At 40.1% G+C, this 14,956-nt stretch overlaps 1 protein-coding gene and 1 non-coding gene across 2 annotated transcripts in view; one reads left to right on the forward strand and one right to left on the reverse strand.

Moving 5' to 3' along the window:
- LOC136881214 (ATP-binding cassette sub-family G member 1) overlaps positions 1–14,956 on the forward strand; it is a 470,255-nt gene that overhangs the window by 7,807 nt on the left and 447,492 nt on the right. The gene's annotated exons all lie outside the window — the stretch shown is intronic.
- Positions 4,379–4,588, reverse strand: LOC136881337 (small nucleolar RNA U3). The gene has a single exon (XR_010861018.2). It is a non-coding gene; the product is annotated as a small nucleolar RNA U3 (small nucleolar RNA).

Here is a 14,956-nt window from a genome sequence, read left to right on the forward strand (position 1 = left end):
TGACATGACGTATTTCAAGTATATCCAAATAACATCCTGCGATGTTGAGCGGTCTTTTCCGCCTTACAAGTCAATATTGGGTGAAAATAGATCATTCCTATTTGAAAACTTAAAATGTAATTTGCTGTTGTAACTCTTTACGATCGCCAATCAAAATGTGACATTTATTTCATTCTGTGCAGAGTCGAGAGTTATCTCTGGATTGAGTAATTAAATAAATTCAAAACATAATAATAATAATAATAATAATAATAATAATAATAATAATAATAATAATAATAAATATTATTAATTATTTCGCTCGTAGGGTCGGTTGGTGCATGCATTTCAGTGGGCTTGGCAGACTGATATGTAATAACTTCTGGCCCGATGAGGAAAGCAACGGGAAATGACCTCACTCATTTTCCTAGTATGCCTCTTCAGTTACACCTAGGATATCTATAACAGCTGTTGGCGGAAGTGTGGAGGATGAAAGCAGCCTTCAGGCCGAAAACCAAACATACATTATTGAATGTGCTAGATTTTAAAAGTATACTTTGTAATACAATGCTAATTTAAACAGTGGGAGGATATTAATTACGAAAACGTAACCAAAACTAGGGATGGCAACGATATATCGGTTTTTACGAAATACCGATATTTTCCTTTCGATTTCTCGGTATATCGATACCGAAATTTTGATTCAATTTATCGCACAATATATCAGTTTTTCCATAAATGTATCGTTTTTCTTTGAATTGTTATTTTCATAAATACATCCGCACTAGAGAACGCCGATAATTCTTCAAGATTTGGTGCTAGTGAAGGTGGAACTGCAACCTGGAAATATCCAATCTAATCAATACCTTGCTTTGAGCCTCTGATAGGCTTGACTATAATTCGAATACAAACGGTGGAATATGTAACACCGTTGTCTACATTACGTGATTAGTAATAAGGCCTCTGCATGGCAGTTTACACGGCGCGAAATACGCTCTAGTTCCAGAGTCACCGCTAGACTTCGTGTTAGCCCTCCATTGTTTAACAACACAGACGTATAAGGAAACTGTGAAGCAAAAAGGTTAGTGAGTTTTTAGGTGAGATAAGCCTTAACATTAATTATAAGAGGTGTTGATTTGTGTATTCAGCTTGGGGTGAGTATATGGTTTATATTTAAACGTAAGATTAAGAAAATAGAGGCCTCCGTGACTCAAGTGGCAGTGCGACAGCCTCTCAGCGCTGGGTTTCGTGGTTCAAATCCCGGTAACTCCATGTGAGATTTGTGCTGGAAAAAGCGGAGGCAGGACAGGTTTTTCTCTGGGTACTCCGGTTTTCCCTGTCTTCTTCCATTCCAGCAACACTCTCCACTATCGTCCAGCTCCATGGCTAAATGGTTAGCGTGCTGGCCTTTGGTGACAGGGGTCCCGGGTTCGATTCCCGGCAGGGTCGGGAATTTTAACCATAATTGGTTAATTTCGCTGGCACAGGGGCTGGGTGTATGTGTCGTCTTCATCATCATATCATCCTCATCACTGGCGAGCTGAACTTGCCCTCGGACACTCCCGGCACTAAAAGCCATACGCCATGTTTTTTTTCTCCACTATCATTTCATTTCATCTGTCAGTCATTGATCATTGCCCCAGAGAAGTGCGACGGGCTTCGGCAGCCGGCACAGTTCCCATCCTCGCCGCTAGATGGGACTTCGTTCCATTCCTGACCCGGTCAAATGACTAAACAAGCTGAGGATTTGCATTAAGAAAATGTTTTGTGCATATTGATAAATATACAAAGCCGAGAGAGAGTTTATTGTAAACATTATATTTACAGGATGTTTATTGCGCGTGATAAACAATGGTTTATTACTATGTACCATTCCGCCAAAGTAAACTTCAGAAAGGTAGTGGCATTTCTTTCCACAAGCAAATGTAGAACTACGAGAAAAATGGGTCAAAATTATATCATGTCGGGGTGACGAGAAGAATAGCATGTGGCAACCTTCCTCGAAGTCTGTAGTAGCCTATGTAGTGAACATTTTGAAAGCACATGCTTTAGCATTTTTACTAAAACTAGCCGCAATCAATGCCAACACTTTCTTCAGGGTATCCATCATATTTGCATGGCAAGACTAGGCTATGTACTACTACTAAACTGTTCTCATTCCTCCCCTGAAGGAGGAGGCGGGCCTCTTAGACGGCGACGCCGTCTCTCAGGCCGGGAGATTTGTCACGTTGAAGGAGATGGTCGGAGAAGGTGAGGGGGTTGGTAGCCGTGGCCTATACCAGAAGTTGTTCCGGAATTCACCTTAGTGCAGGAGAATGGAAAACCACGGAAAACCATTCTCAGGACTTTCGACAGTGGGGACCAGCCGTGAGGTCCAGCCCTGTCCCGTGTTCCGAATACAGAGGTGAAGAGCCACGGTAGAGCCATGGCCAGCCCTCTTCTGTTCAGTTGGCCGGTCGGAGTGCAAAACTGTGGGACCACGGACCAGCCGTGGCCACTTGTGGACCGAGATCCACTCTGCATTCATCGACGTAGGTTATGTGAATACTGTAGTGTTTTAAAATATACTATGGAGTATTTTCATTTTTATTAGGACGTGAACTTTCCGGTTGCAATGATACTACCTGATTCGTATGAGCTCATCTTGAATTACTGAGTGATACATTTATTTTTCTTCATTAAACGTCATAGAAATATCACTTTCCTACTCAAAACGCAATTTTTTATATTTGTAATGTGCTTTTATGTGCGAGTTATTCTCGTAACGCCAATTGGAATCGTGCTGAGGAATGGAGGGAAAACCTGACATTCAGCGGCGCTATTTGAACTGCTGCTACTCTGTCAATTTAGTACCTGAAGAGGCCGTGCATGCAGAGGCCTTTATATACTTATCACGTAGGCAACGATAACACCTAGGGACGTTCCGATATACCGTACTAAAATATCGATATTTCCTTCGACATAGACATGCCGATATTATCCTACTATCAAAACAAAAAAAATCGATATATCTCGACATCAAATGTTCCAGAATAGAAGGATTTGAAATTATATTGAAGTTCTATAAAACGGGGACCACGGCAGTTCCAAGAAAAACAAGAAAAAACTAAGAGAATCAAATATAATGACCAAAATATTTTGTGTAAAATGGTATCAGCAGTATAAAGTACAAAACATCAAAACCTAATTCAACCATGAATTCTAACACCTTAAGCGTCTGAGTTAATGTTATTCACCAGAAAAAAAGACCAATAACATCTTTATTCCCAGAATGCAATGATAAAGCCATAAATACTTGCACGGTAGATTCTGCATCATATTCTCAACTATTTTCGGCCATTCTTACTAATTTACGAGGTTTATATGAACTTTATCAAGCATTATAATAATGTTATTTGTTTTACGTCCCACTAACTACTTTTTTTTTAAGGTCTTCGGAGACGCCGAGGTGCCGGAATTTAGTCCCACAGGAGTTCTTTTACGTGCCAGTAAATCTACCGACACGGGGCTGTCGTATTTGAGCACCTTCAAATACCACCGGACTGAGCCAGGATCGAACCTGCCAAGTTGGGGTTAGAAGGCCAGCGCCTTAACCGTCTGAGCCACTCAGCCCGGCTATCAAGCATTACTGACACTATTTTGTCACTCTCTTTCACAGGTGTACTGTCCGACTCGTTGGCTGAACGGTTAGCGTACTGGCCTTCGGTTCAGAGGGTCCCGGGTTCGATTCCCGGCCGGGTCGGGGATTTTAACCTTAATTGGTTAATTCCAATGGCACCTACGGGTGTCAAATAAAAGACCTGCACCTGGCGAGCCGAACCCGTCCGTGGATTTCCCGGCACTAAAAGCCATACGACATTTCATTTCATTACAGGTGTAATTAGTTATTTCAAAAAACGAATTATTCAGGATCTATGCCTCGACCGCTGGCGCCTATTGACATAAATATATCTTGTGGCTGAGGGTCAATTAAAATTTCTGTTTCGGAAGTATAACCCTAGCAACTGTGCAGGCTGGTGCTCATCTGAAATTAGCAGCCGTTGGTGGATATATTCCATGGATAATTAAACCGCGAATTCCAGTAGCAAGATAAACTCAACCAACCAGTCGCGTGCTCAGGCAGAATACCAATATTGATATATATGCATTGAGGTCTGATGATATTGTAGTTGGGCTTGGACTCTTGGGTTATCGTTCACGATATATCGATACCGTTTGAATATACCGATATATTATATGCAATAAATATCGAAAATAAGCTTTCAATATATCGGTATTTTTAAAAAAGTTGCCATCCCTAAGCAAAACATTTTAGTCATATGTTAATGCTCTGTAGATGATACATCAGGAACAGTTTTGGGTCAGCCGGACCTTTAATATTATATTTAAGAAAACTACAACCACTCAGACAGCACCACTTCCCATCCACCATTCTTGAGAATGACGGTGAACGATCATCGATGACTAGAACTCGGACGAACCAAGTTCAAGTCAGCCTCACGCTCAGGAAGAGGAGCTTTAAATCATCCTCACGGCTGTAACCACTCCACTTTAGATAAAGTAGAGAGTGAAGACATACTACAGAAATGATCCTGTGAAGTATAGTCTTAATTTAAGCGTTGCAAAGTGCTGACCAACAGGATTGAAACTGCTAGCTTTCCAGGAGTGCTTCATAATATACAACAAAGTTTTATCGCTCTCTTCCATTAGTTTGTCATAATCTGCCAATGTGTCTATATAATTATATATTTTACGCCAAACACATATAACACCATTACCTCTTTGTTCAACTTAAAACAATTGTAAAAGTAAATATGCTTGGATCATTCGTCCCCAGCTTACCAGTGACGTCACTGCACATTTCCTTTGAAACACCACGGCTAACTGGATCTCTCGATGCACTGCTAGCCAGAGCGACGCATCAAGACGGCCGTGGTTGAACGGAGGAGATAGCGCGAGATAGTTTACGTGTCCCACAACAGATGGCAACAGAATGTTAAGTTCGATCGCGGCTAGGGACGGGATAATGCTCTTTTCTCGAACCAGCTTCATGAAGCAGTCTCGTTCCCTCGTTGGTAGAGCAGTTGACACTCCTTGAGGTGGTGTCTGCTTATGTTTTCTGCTATTTGTGAACTGACAGTAGCAGAGCTTTGTGATTGCTTCGCAATTACGGTTTATTACTAGCTCAGTGCTGCTTTATCCCGAAAGATTTGATTCATACTAAACAAATCTTACAACGGGTACTTTTTATGTGAAAATGTTATTATTAGATAAACTGCGTGTTTCCTGTACGACACTGGAGGTAGTCCGCTCCGCAAGGATTATTACATAATATGTTACTTTCAGTGCTGCTATTCTTACCTAGAAATGATTCAGGAGGAGAGATGTGTCAGGGTTCAACCCACCCGCCCCTAGGAAGATATTTACTTTTATAACATAAAGTAGTGTCGATAAATCACAACCGGTTACTTTGTCACTGATATATGAGATACGCTGTCACGGAAATATCTGTGACAATATATCGTTTACGTTGTGTACTTGGATCACGCTCACAGGTCTATATCCGTTTTCAATTTACCAGTTACCTACGGCAATTCTATCATAGTAGACCCATGATCTCAGAACATATTATCGTCTTGACATAGTACTTAGGCCTACTTTAAGTTCGGTTATTAGCCCTTTGGTACAATTACTCAAAGTGAAAACAAAATGTCAATATAGTTAGCCCTTCACGAGTTAATTGAGCCACTGTATGTACATTCATTCTTACCTCCGGTTTTTATCCCACCAGTTGGAAACGATCCAACATGCTCCTCTTCCTTAAACCCGGAAAACACCTGTCAGATCCCAACTCATACCGTCCTATTTTTCTTATAACCATCCTCGCCAAAATCCTGGACAAGATCCTAGCCACCGGGCGAGTTGACCGTGCGGTTAGGGGCGCGCAGCTGTGAGCTCGCATCCGGGAGATGGTGTGTTCGAATCCCACTGTCAGCAGCCCTGAAGATTGTTTTCCGTGGTTTCCCATTTTCACATCAGGCAAATGGTGGGGCTGTACGTTAATTAAGGCCACGGCCACTTCCTTCCCATTCCTAGGACGTTCCTGTCCCATCGTCGCCATAAGACCTATCTGTATCGGTGCGACGTAAAGCAAATATATAAAAAAAAAGATCCTAACTCCCCGTATTACCCCTACCTTAAGTCGCACCACCTCCTACCCCCCCCCCCCCCCATAATGTGGTTTTCGTCCCGAACTCTCTACGTCACACCAGCTCCTCCGCCTCATCCAGTTCATTGCCGAACATTTCAACTTAGCCCGCCCTAGCCTCCTCATTACCTTCGATTTTAATAAAGCCTTCGATTCCGTTTGGCATCCTGCTCTAATTTATAAGCTTCATATATTCACCTACCCTCACTCCCTCATCCACTTCTTTGCCTCTTACCTACACAACAGAACCACCTGTATATCCATCCAAGGCCACCTCTCTCAACCCTTCCCGATGTCTCTAGGAGTCCCTCAAGGCTCTCCGCTCTCTCCATTGCTTTTCATTGTCTTCGCTGCTGATATCCCTCAACCACCCTCCCCAGTAAAGCTCCTCCAATTCGCCGACGATACAGCGGTCTTTTCCCCACTCCCATCAGTCCAAGCCATGAACCGAATCCTTCCACCCTACCTGAACTCCTTTACCTCCTGGTGTAAGCGTTGGCATCTGCATATCATTCCCTCCAAAACACAATCCATCTTACTCCGAACCCGTCGTGGACGCCTCTCCGCCTCAAAATCTATAACACCCCCGTTCTTCTCCAACCTACCTTGAAATACCTAGGCATCACCATTGACCAACGCCTGTCGTTTCGCCCTCACTTCCTTAATGTCAAATCCAAAGCGTCCCGCAGATCCCAGCTTCTCCGCCGACTGGCCGGCACCAGCTGGGGTCTCAACACAAAGCTTCTCTTCTTTACCTATAAAACATTTATCAGACCCACTGTCACTTACGGACAGCCTGCCTGGGCAGCCGTTGCCCATTTCCGTCCCATCCTTTACCACCCTTTCCTATCCATGGAACGTCGCCTGGTTCGCATAGCTCTCCGTCTCTCACCTCTCTATCATACTAAAAACTTTTATGACACATTCCCCTTCCCCAAACTGGACACCCACGTCTCTCTCCTGTTCCAAAGATTCCTAGAAAAGGCCCTAACCCCCAACAAACCTATGACATCTCCACTCTGGTCATAGCCCTATAAGACCCCTCGACATACCTTAACCCCGCTCCACTATTACCACACCCCCTCATCCAATCCACAGACCGACCCCCGCCACTTATGAAGGACTGAATCTGGATAACTTCTCTGGAAGTCTAGCCGCAGCCTAATATAAATACTGCTGAAAGTCAAATCACAACACCACGTATCTCTTCGCCATTGACCATGATGATGCATCTGAAACATGTGTTCATTGTCACCGTATCTAAGCACTATATCTATAAATACTAATCAATATATTTATAGTAGGTAGCACTAGAACAAAGATTCTTGTAGATATTTATTTATTTATTTATTTATTTATTTAGGACACATGTCTGTAACAGAGTTGCACTCCAATTACAATAGACATTACAAAATATAGTACAATAATATACATTGCAAAACAGAAAGAGATCACGAAAAAATAACAACAGATTTTGAAAAATTATAATGAACAAATTTAGAAGAAAAATGAAAAGAAAACAACAACAATAAGTTATATACAGATCAGGATTAGATAGTGCCGCAATTATTGGCTCCTCATTACATAAGTAGGAAGAACTAAAACATGCGAACACACATGCGAACAGGTCAGGTGCATGATTAACACTGTAAAAATAATATCTCGAAGTTTATAGACAATTGAATTCCATTTGGATTATTGACAAAGCGATAGTGTAATGAATTCTATTTTCTTTTTATGGTATGCTATTTGTTAAGATTGTTTAAGTTTATTCACTAACGAAAATTACCAGACATCTTTTGAAGTCTGTTAGGGACACTGAGAGATCTATGTCGTGGTTTCTGAATAAGTCATTAAACGTACTACACATCCTTACTAATGGCGAATTTTTATTAATTAATATGTTGGATAAAGGATTGTAAAAGTACGTCCGGTTATGCAAGTTAGATTTGCTTACGTTAAAATTGATTCTGGCTAGTAGATCACCACTATCTATAATGCCATTTATAATTTTGTGTAGAAAGAGTTGTTGGTATAATTCTCGATGAGCGCTTAATGAACTGTAGCTAAATTCTTCTAATACGTGACTATATGATATTCTCAACGTATATGCTGACTGATTATGGTTCTTGTAATAAATAAACTGTAAGAATCTCTTTGAACTTTTTCAATTTGATTTATATATGATTTGTAATTTGGCATCCATATAACGGATGCATATTCTAATTTTGACCTCACGAATGAGTTATAGAGAACACATAAAGCCTTAATGTTATTTAAGTCCTTCCCGTTTCGCATGATAAAACCTAGTTGTTTCAGTGCTGTATTTACTATTATTTCAATATGTGCACTGAATGATAAGTTACTACTCATTGTACATCCTAAGTCAGTTACGGACTCAACTCTTTTTATATTCTGTCCGTTCATGAAATATTCGCACTGAAAAGGATCATTCGCCGTAGAATAAGTCATCCGAAGCATTTGCTGATATTAAATATTTTATTCTTGACGCTCCATATGTAGATACTGTATTCTGGATGTCCCTGCTTAGAGAAATGCAGTCACTAACATGTGATACCTCCTTGTACAACTTAAGATTGTCAGCAAACACGAGGCATTTGGAATTTACAACATCTGGCAAATCATTTATAAATAACATAAACAAGAGTGGACCTTAATTTGAACATTGAGGTACACCTGAATTAACATTGAACGCAAAAGATTTGGTCTGATGATAGGTGACAAACTCATATCTGTTATGTAAATAGGAGGAGATAAGTTTTAGCATAGGATTGTTAAATACAAATCGCGATAGTTTTCTAAGGAGCACACTGTGATCAATCCTGTCAAACGCTTTCTTGAAGTCCGTATAAATCACATCAACGGATTTATGACTGTTTAAAGCATTAAGCACATCTTGAACTAGATTTCATAGGTTTGTGATAGTTGACTTACCAGGATAGAATCCATGCTGATAAGGTGAAATGTAGCTTTAAACATAATTAAAAAATCCGGAAATAAATAATTATTTCGAAAACTTTTTTTCCTATTTGCTTTACGTCGCACCAACACAGATAGGTATTATGGCGACGATGGGATAGGAAAGGCCTATGAGTGGGAAGGAAGTGGACGTGGCCTTAATTAAGGTACAGCATCAGCATTTTCCTACAGTGAAAATGGGAAACCACGGAAAACCATCTTCAGGGCTGCCGACAATGGGGCTCGAACCCACTATCTCCCGGATGCAAGCTCACGGCTGCGCGACTCTAACCGCACGGCCAACACGCCCGGTCGAAAACTTTTACGAAGGCACATGTGATGGAAATGGGTCTGTAATTTTGTACATGTGAATGATCTCCGGCTTTATATATCGGGCATACTCTTGACGTTTTCCACATTTCTGGAAACACACCTGTACCTATTATAAGGTTAAATATGTAACATAAAGGTTGCGTTAATATATCTGAACAGCCCTTTACTATGTAAGGACGAATCCCATCTGGCCCACTTGACTTAGTAGATTTAAGTTTTTTATAACCTGAATATATTCTTTTTCACCTACACGCGACTCTGGGAGTGAAGAATTTGTTTTCATGGGAGATCCTGCCTCATTATTACCTTTGTAACTATTACTTACATATACCTTGCTGAAATATGCGGCAAAGCCATCGGCTATTTGCTTAGTGCTTCGCAAAGGTTCACCGTTTAAAGTCATAACCCCGGGGTTTGATGGATTTTTCCGTTTATTTTTAATGCCATTGCAAAATGACGATGGGTGTATATTTATAAGTTCTTCAGAACTTCTTTTGAACGTTTTGTAGGCATTTTTTTTCAATGATTTCGAAAGCTTTCTCGTCCCTTTAAATATGATCTTATTGTATTCCGAATTCTTAATACGTTTCCGATAATATTCCTTTAATTTTACGGTTTCATTAATTTCCTTCGTAAACCAAGGTGGGTATGTCTTCCCGGTTTTTAATTTTCATTTTTGGAACAGTTTTGTCCAATATCTTGTCAAAAACATTATAGAATTATTTTACAGCTTCAAAAGGATTTTCAATGTTTTTTTTAGATGATCCGAGTTTTCTCTTTCTGGCATTTTGTAAAGACTATGAAAGTCTGCTTTTGAGAAATTGTGCATAATTCTTATTTGGGTTATTTTCTTATTCGTTTTATAACGAGTTTCAAAATCTATAAAGAGGGAACGATGATGAAAATCTTCACTAACCAACGGAAAATCATTTTTAGTAATATTAACCTTAGTCATATTGGTCAATATTAAGTCAAGTGTCCTTCCGTTATGGTTCTTAACACAGTTCATTGATTTAAGATCGTGACAGCCCGGTAACAGGGACCTCCCTGTGTTAGGTCATACTTATTGCTGGTGGATTAAAATCTCCAGCTATTATTATCCTATTAAATTGAATAAACTAGTTTGTAAAAAGACAAGTATGTTTCAGTTTAGAATTAGGCGGAAATTAACTGTACTGATATAGTAAGTACAGCCCCCTATGTACAATTTTATGACAATATGTTCTATATTCTCTCTTCTGAATTCAATTCTATTAACGGTTAATAATCCTTCACGGCAATTAAAACTCCACCTGCTGTAGCAAACTTTCGATCCCATCTGTACACATTATATCTGTTATCAAAAAGTTCACGATCGTGTACATTCTCCTTCAACCAGATTTCTGTGAGTATGACAGTGTCATATTCAGCTGATAACATGTTGTTATAATATATATTTGTGTTTAGACCTCGCACATTTTGATAGTAGAATGAAATATATTTGCTACTAGACATACTGAAAAATAATTAAAAAGTAAATTTGATAGATATCGTAAATTTTATGATAAAGTGGCCAGGTATTCAACTGATTTTACCGTATTTATCATCCACTTGCTTTTTCAACTTAATTGCACCTGACCTGTCAACCCACACATAGGCATAAATTTTTCTTTCTTGAACTTTGTAGCTTCGGGGAACAACTTCCTTCTGAGTACTGTTCAACTATGGTTTACGTAAATAGGGTCTCTAAATGTGAATCCAATGTCTGCCGTGTTCAAATTCCTCTTCACCTTTCGTCGTTCCATAAAATTGCCCTTATCAGTACGTCTAACAAATTGTACTACTTTTTCAGCATTTTTCTGGTGTTGAGACTTCTTCAGTCGATGACAGGTGTCGATCAATTGATTGTGGATGTCCAGATCCAGACTGCGACCCACCGTGTTTAATCAGAAGAGCGTTCTCGTGTAGTTTCTCATGAGCTAGATTTAATGATTTTCCCAAGTCACCTTCAATTATTTTTGTTTTCTGTTGTAATTCCATCACAGTGTCCCAAACAGATGTCAAATTCTTCACCTCACTGTTCAGGAGATTGAACATTTGTTCCAAGTTGGGAGTATCATTTGCTACACTTTCTTTATTTGTGCACTTCGTTGTTAAGCATTTTTTACAATACCACTTCTTTGAGAAGTGTCCTTGAAGCCTGTACGAGTACTATGGAACCAGTTGTTGCATAGCCCGCACTTCATTTTTACAACTGTATCCTGACGTAAGATGCCCTTAGAACACACAACGCATACACCCAGCTATGTATACAGTCACCCTTGTAGTCATAGCTTTACAAATGCTGTGCCATTGTATTTATGTAACAAACTTGATTCCTCTCAACGCAATCACCTTGGACGCTAAGAGGATTAACCGTCAATGATGGAAGATAATGAATCCATTAGATCACTGTAAACATTGTATATTGCATATTGTACATTTCAGCCTACTTCTTAACATAAATTTTCCTAGGTTCAAGTTCATCTCATCTTACTAATAGAAGAAAAGTGTACGACCATTCTGCCATCACCTAGTGTTTCTTTTTGTTTTGTTATATATCATTTTAAACAAAAAAGAGAAAAAGAAAAAATTAACAGAGGAAAATAATATAGTTCTAATCCTCATCTACCAAGCTGTTACGACGATAGCGGTATGCAGTTTTGTTTTTCTAGTTTTTGTTATAATGCTATCAAGAGACATTTTTGTTTCTACTTATCAACATATCTAATTATGTACATACTCCCCATTAAAAATGATTAAAAACACCATCCCAGGAGCCCGATCGTCCCATCACAACCCTTAAGCATCTCCCATATCTCTCACCTCTCTGCAACCCCCGCAACTCTCCTGGCCAGAGAGTAGGCGTAACCTCCCCTTCAGGGAGGGGAATGAAAGCTTAATGATGATGAGTTATTTCAGATGGACAACTTTGCTGAATAACCCTGTTTATGCGAGGATTCTTTGTATCTATTTCATAAATTTATTATTTTTAGTCATTTTATTTTTAAACCTACATTAAGTACCGTACTGTTAATAATTGGTATCCCGGAGACACGACACATTCCGCTTGTTAATTTATTGCGCATCATGTTAACCACCTTTTTCCTATGCATTATTAAAACTTCAGATTATAAATGTGAATATTATTTTTCCCACTTCTAATGTCCCGAATCTTTCAAAAAATACTAGCCGACATTTTCATCATATCAACTAGAAGTATTTCCATACTGGTCACCCGCGACCGAAGAGTGACCGTGACGATAATCATATACTCGTGCTACCTGTGACTGAATCACATATAAAAGTCACAGATATTTTTCTGTCACTTAAGCTCATCTCTATCAGTGTTATGCAGTACCACTGCCTTCGTGAAGCACAGGCCGTACTGTAGGAAGCGCGGGAGAGCAATCAGCTGATCGTTAGGGGGGAAGTTTAGCACGTGAGTTAGTTGAGTTACATGTGAATTCTTAGGGGTTTTATTGAAATTTTTAAACTTGGTCGCACGTTTTCTCAGATATATATCAAACTGAGTCGTTATCGACTGCATTATTAAGTGAAAAGTCCTCAATTAGTGAAGAAAACTTAGTGTTAACGTGAGGCTATACGTTAAGAATATCGCTTTGCAGTGTTTCGATTTTGTAGTTTATTCGTGTGATGTTATATCCATAGGTAGTGTACAATGGATTGAGTTAGTGCATTCAGCGTTTATTATCAACCGCGATGTGTATATAATTGAATTAAGGTTATCAGTGAGAGAAATCGCCATGCTAAGAGTTGCTGTGTGCCTGGCTGCAAAGCCAAAATTAAACGAGGAGAGTACACTGCAGTATTTGTGTTTCCTTCTGATGAAGAAAGAGTCAGGTTATGGAAGAAGGCTATTCCTAGGGAGAAATTAATAGTTAATCAACACAGTTGTGTGTAGCAACCACTTTCCTGAAAATTACTCGTAAATCCTGAGGGTAATAAGAGTGTCTAGTCCAGATGGTGAGTTGTCTGTCTGTTAGGTCATCAGCCCAGAGGCTGGTTGGATCCTCAAATAGCACCACCAAAGGTTATGCGATCATAAGGAAACCCAAAAAACCAATGGCAGCACCAAAATGAGGCGTACTAGGCAAGATGAGGAGTGAGGTAGTTTGCCATTGCTTTCCTCACTGGGTCAGAAAGTACTATTGCAGCACGACTGACCCTATGAGCAGCACCTTTCATAACACTCAGATGCACTTGTCGTGCTCTGAATGTCATTACTCAGCACTACTCATACCCCAGCAACTTCCATATTGTCACAGCCATGGATGTTGACTGGGACTTTGGTGGAAGCTACACTTTACTCTGGCCTGTGCTAAGAGATCGATGCAAAAGTTTTGTATCCATCAAGAACTGACAGCAGGCAATGATGGCGAGTTAAAATTTCTTATTATGTCAAAAACATGGATAACATTAGATATATATTTTTATGTAATAAGACTTACGGCTTATTTGAATTCGGTGTATTTGAAAATTCAAGTCCAATTTATGGATTTTAGGTAGAAAAGTACTGTGAAATAACACTGCTGAGATTGTTACTATCAAATTTCATATCATATACAATGAAACAGGGGTAATCCATGAAAATAATTGTACAGGTCCGCCTCTGTGGTGTAGTGGTTAGCGTGATTAGCTGCCACCCCCGGAGGTCCGGGTTCGATTCCCGGCTCTGCCACGAAATTTGAAAAGTGGTACGAGGGCTGGAACGGGGTCCACTCAGCCTCGGGAGGTCAACTGAGTAGAGGTGGGTTCGATTCCCACCTCAGCCATCCTGGAAGTGGTTTTCCGTGGTTTCCCACTTCTCCTCCAGGCGAATGCCGGGATGGTACCTAACTTAAGGCCACGGCCGTTTCCTACCCTCTTCCTTGCCTATCCCTTCCAATCTTCCCATCCCTCCACAAGGCCCCTGTTCAGCATAGCAGGTGAGGCCGCCTGGGCGAGGTACTGGTCATTCTCCCCAGTTGTATCCCCCGACCAAGAGTCTGAAGCTCCGGGACACTGCCCTTGAGGCGGTAGAGGTGGGATCCCTCGCTGAGTCCGAGGGAAAAGCCGAACCTGGAGGGTAAACAGATGATGATGATGATGAATAATTGTACAGGCATTATTTGCTGTTCAAAAATCTATTTTTTTAAACAATAACTGAATTTCATGGCAGTGCCAGTAAATGTTTTGTTATTGTTGGAGGAAGCGTGACGTCATCAGAGCTACAGTACGGCTACAGTGGATGTAAGAACCAGAAGAGAAGAAGGCGTGGAAAATCTAGAACACGTTTTATTTCCAGAGAGTAATTAAAAATCATATGAATTCCAACCCTCTATATTGAAACCAGGCATTCAAAAATGAGAAATCCCCACGACGCAACAGTGTTATAACTACTGAAGTCTTTGAGGAAATCCAGAACGTGGTCAAATT

The sequence above is a fragment of the Anabrus simplex genome, chromosome 9 (genome assembly GCF_040414725.1).
Source record: "Anabrus simplex isolate iqAnaSimp1 chromosome 9, ASM4041472v1, whole genome shotgun sequence".
Taxonomy (NCBI): Eukaryota; Metazoa; Arthropoda; class Insecta; order Orthoptera; family Tettigoniidae; genus Anabrus; species Anabrus simplex.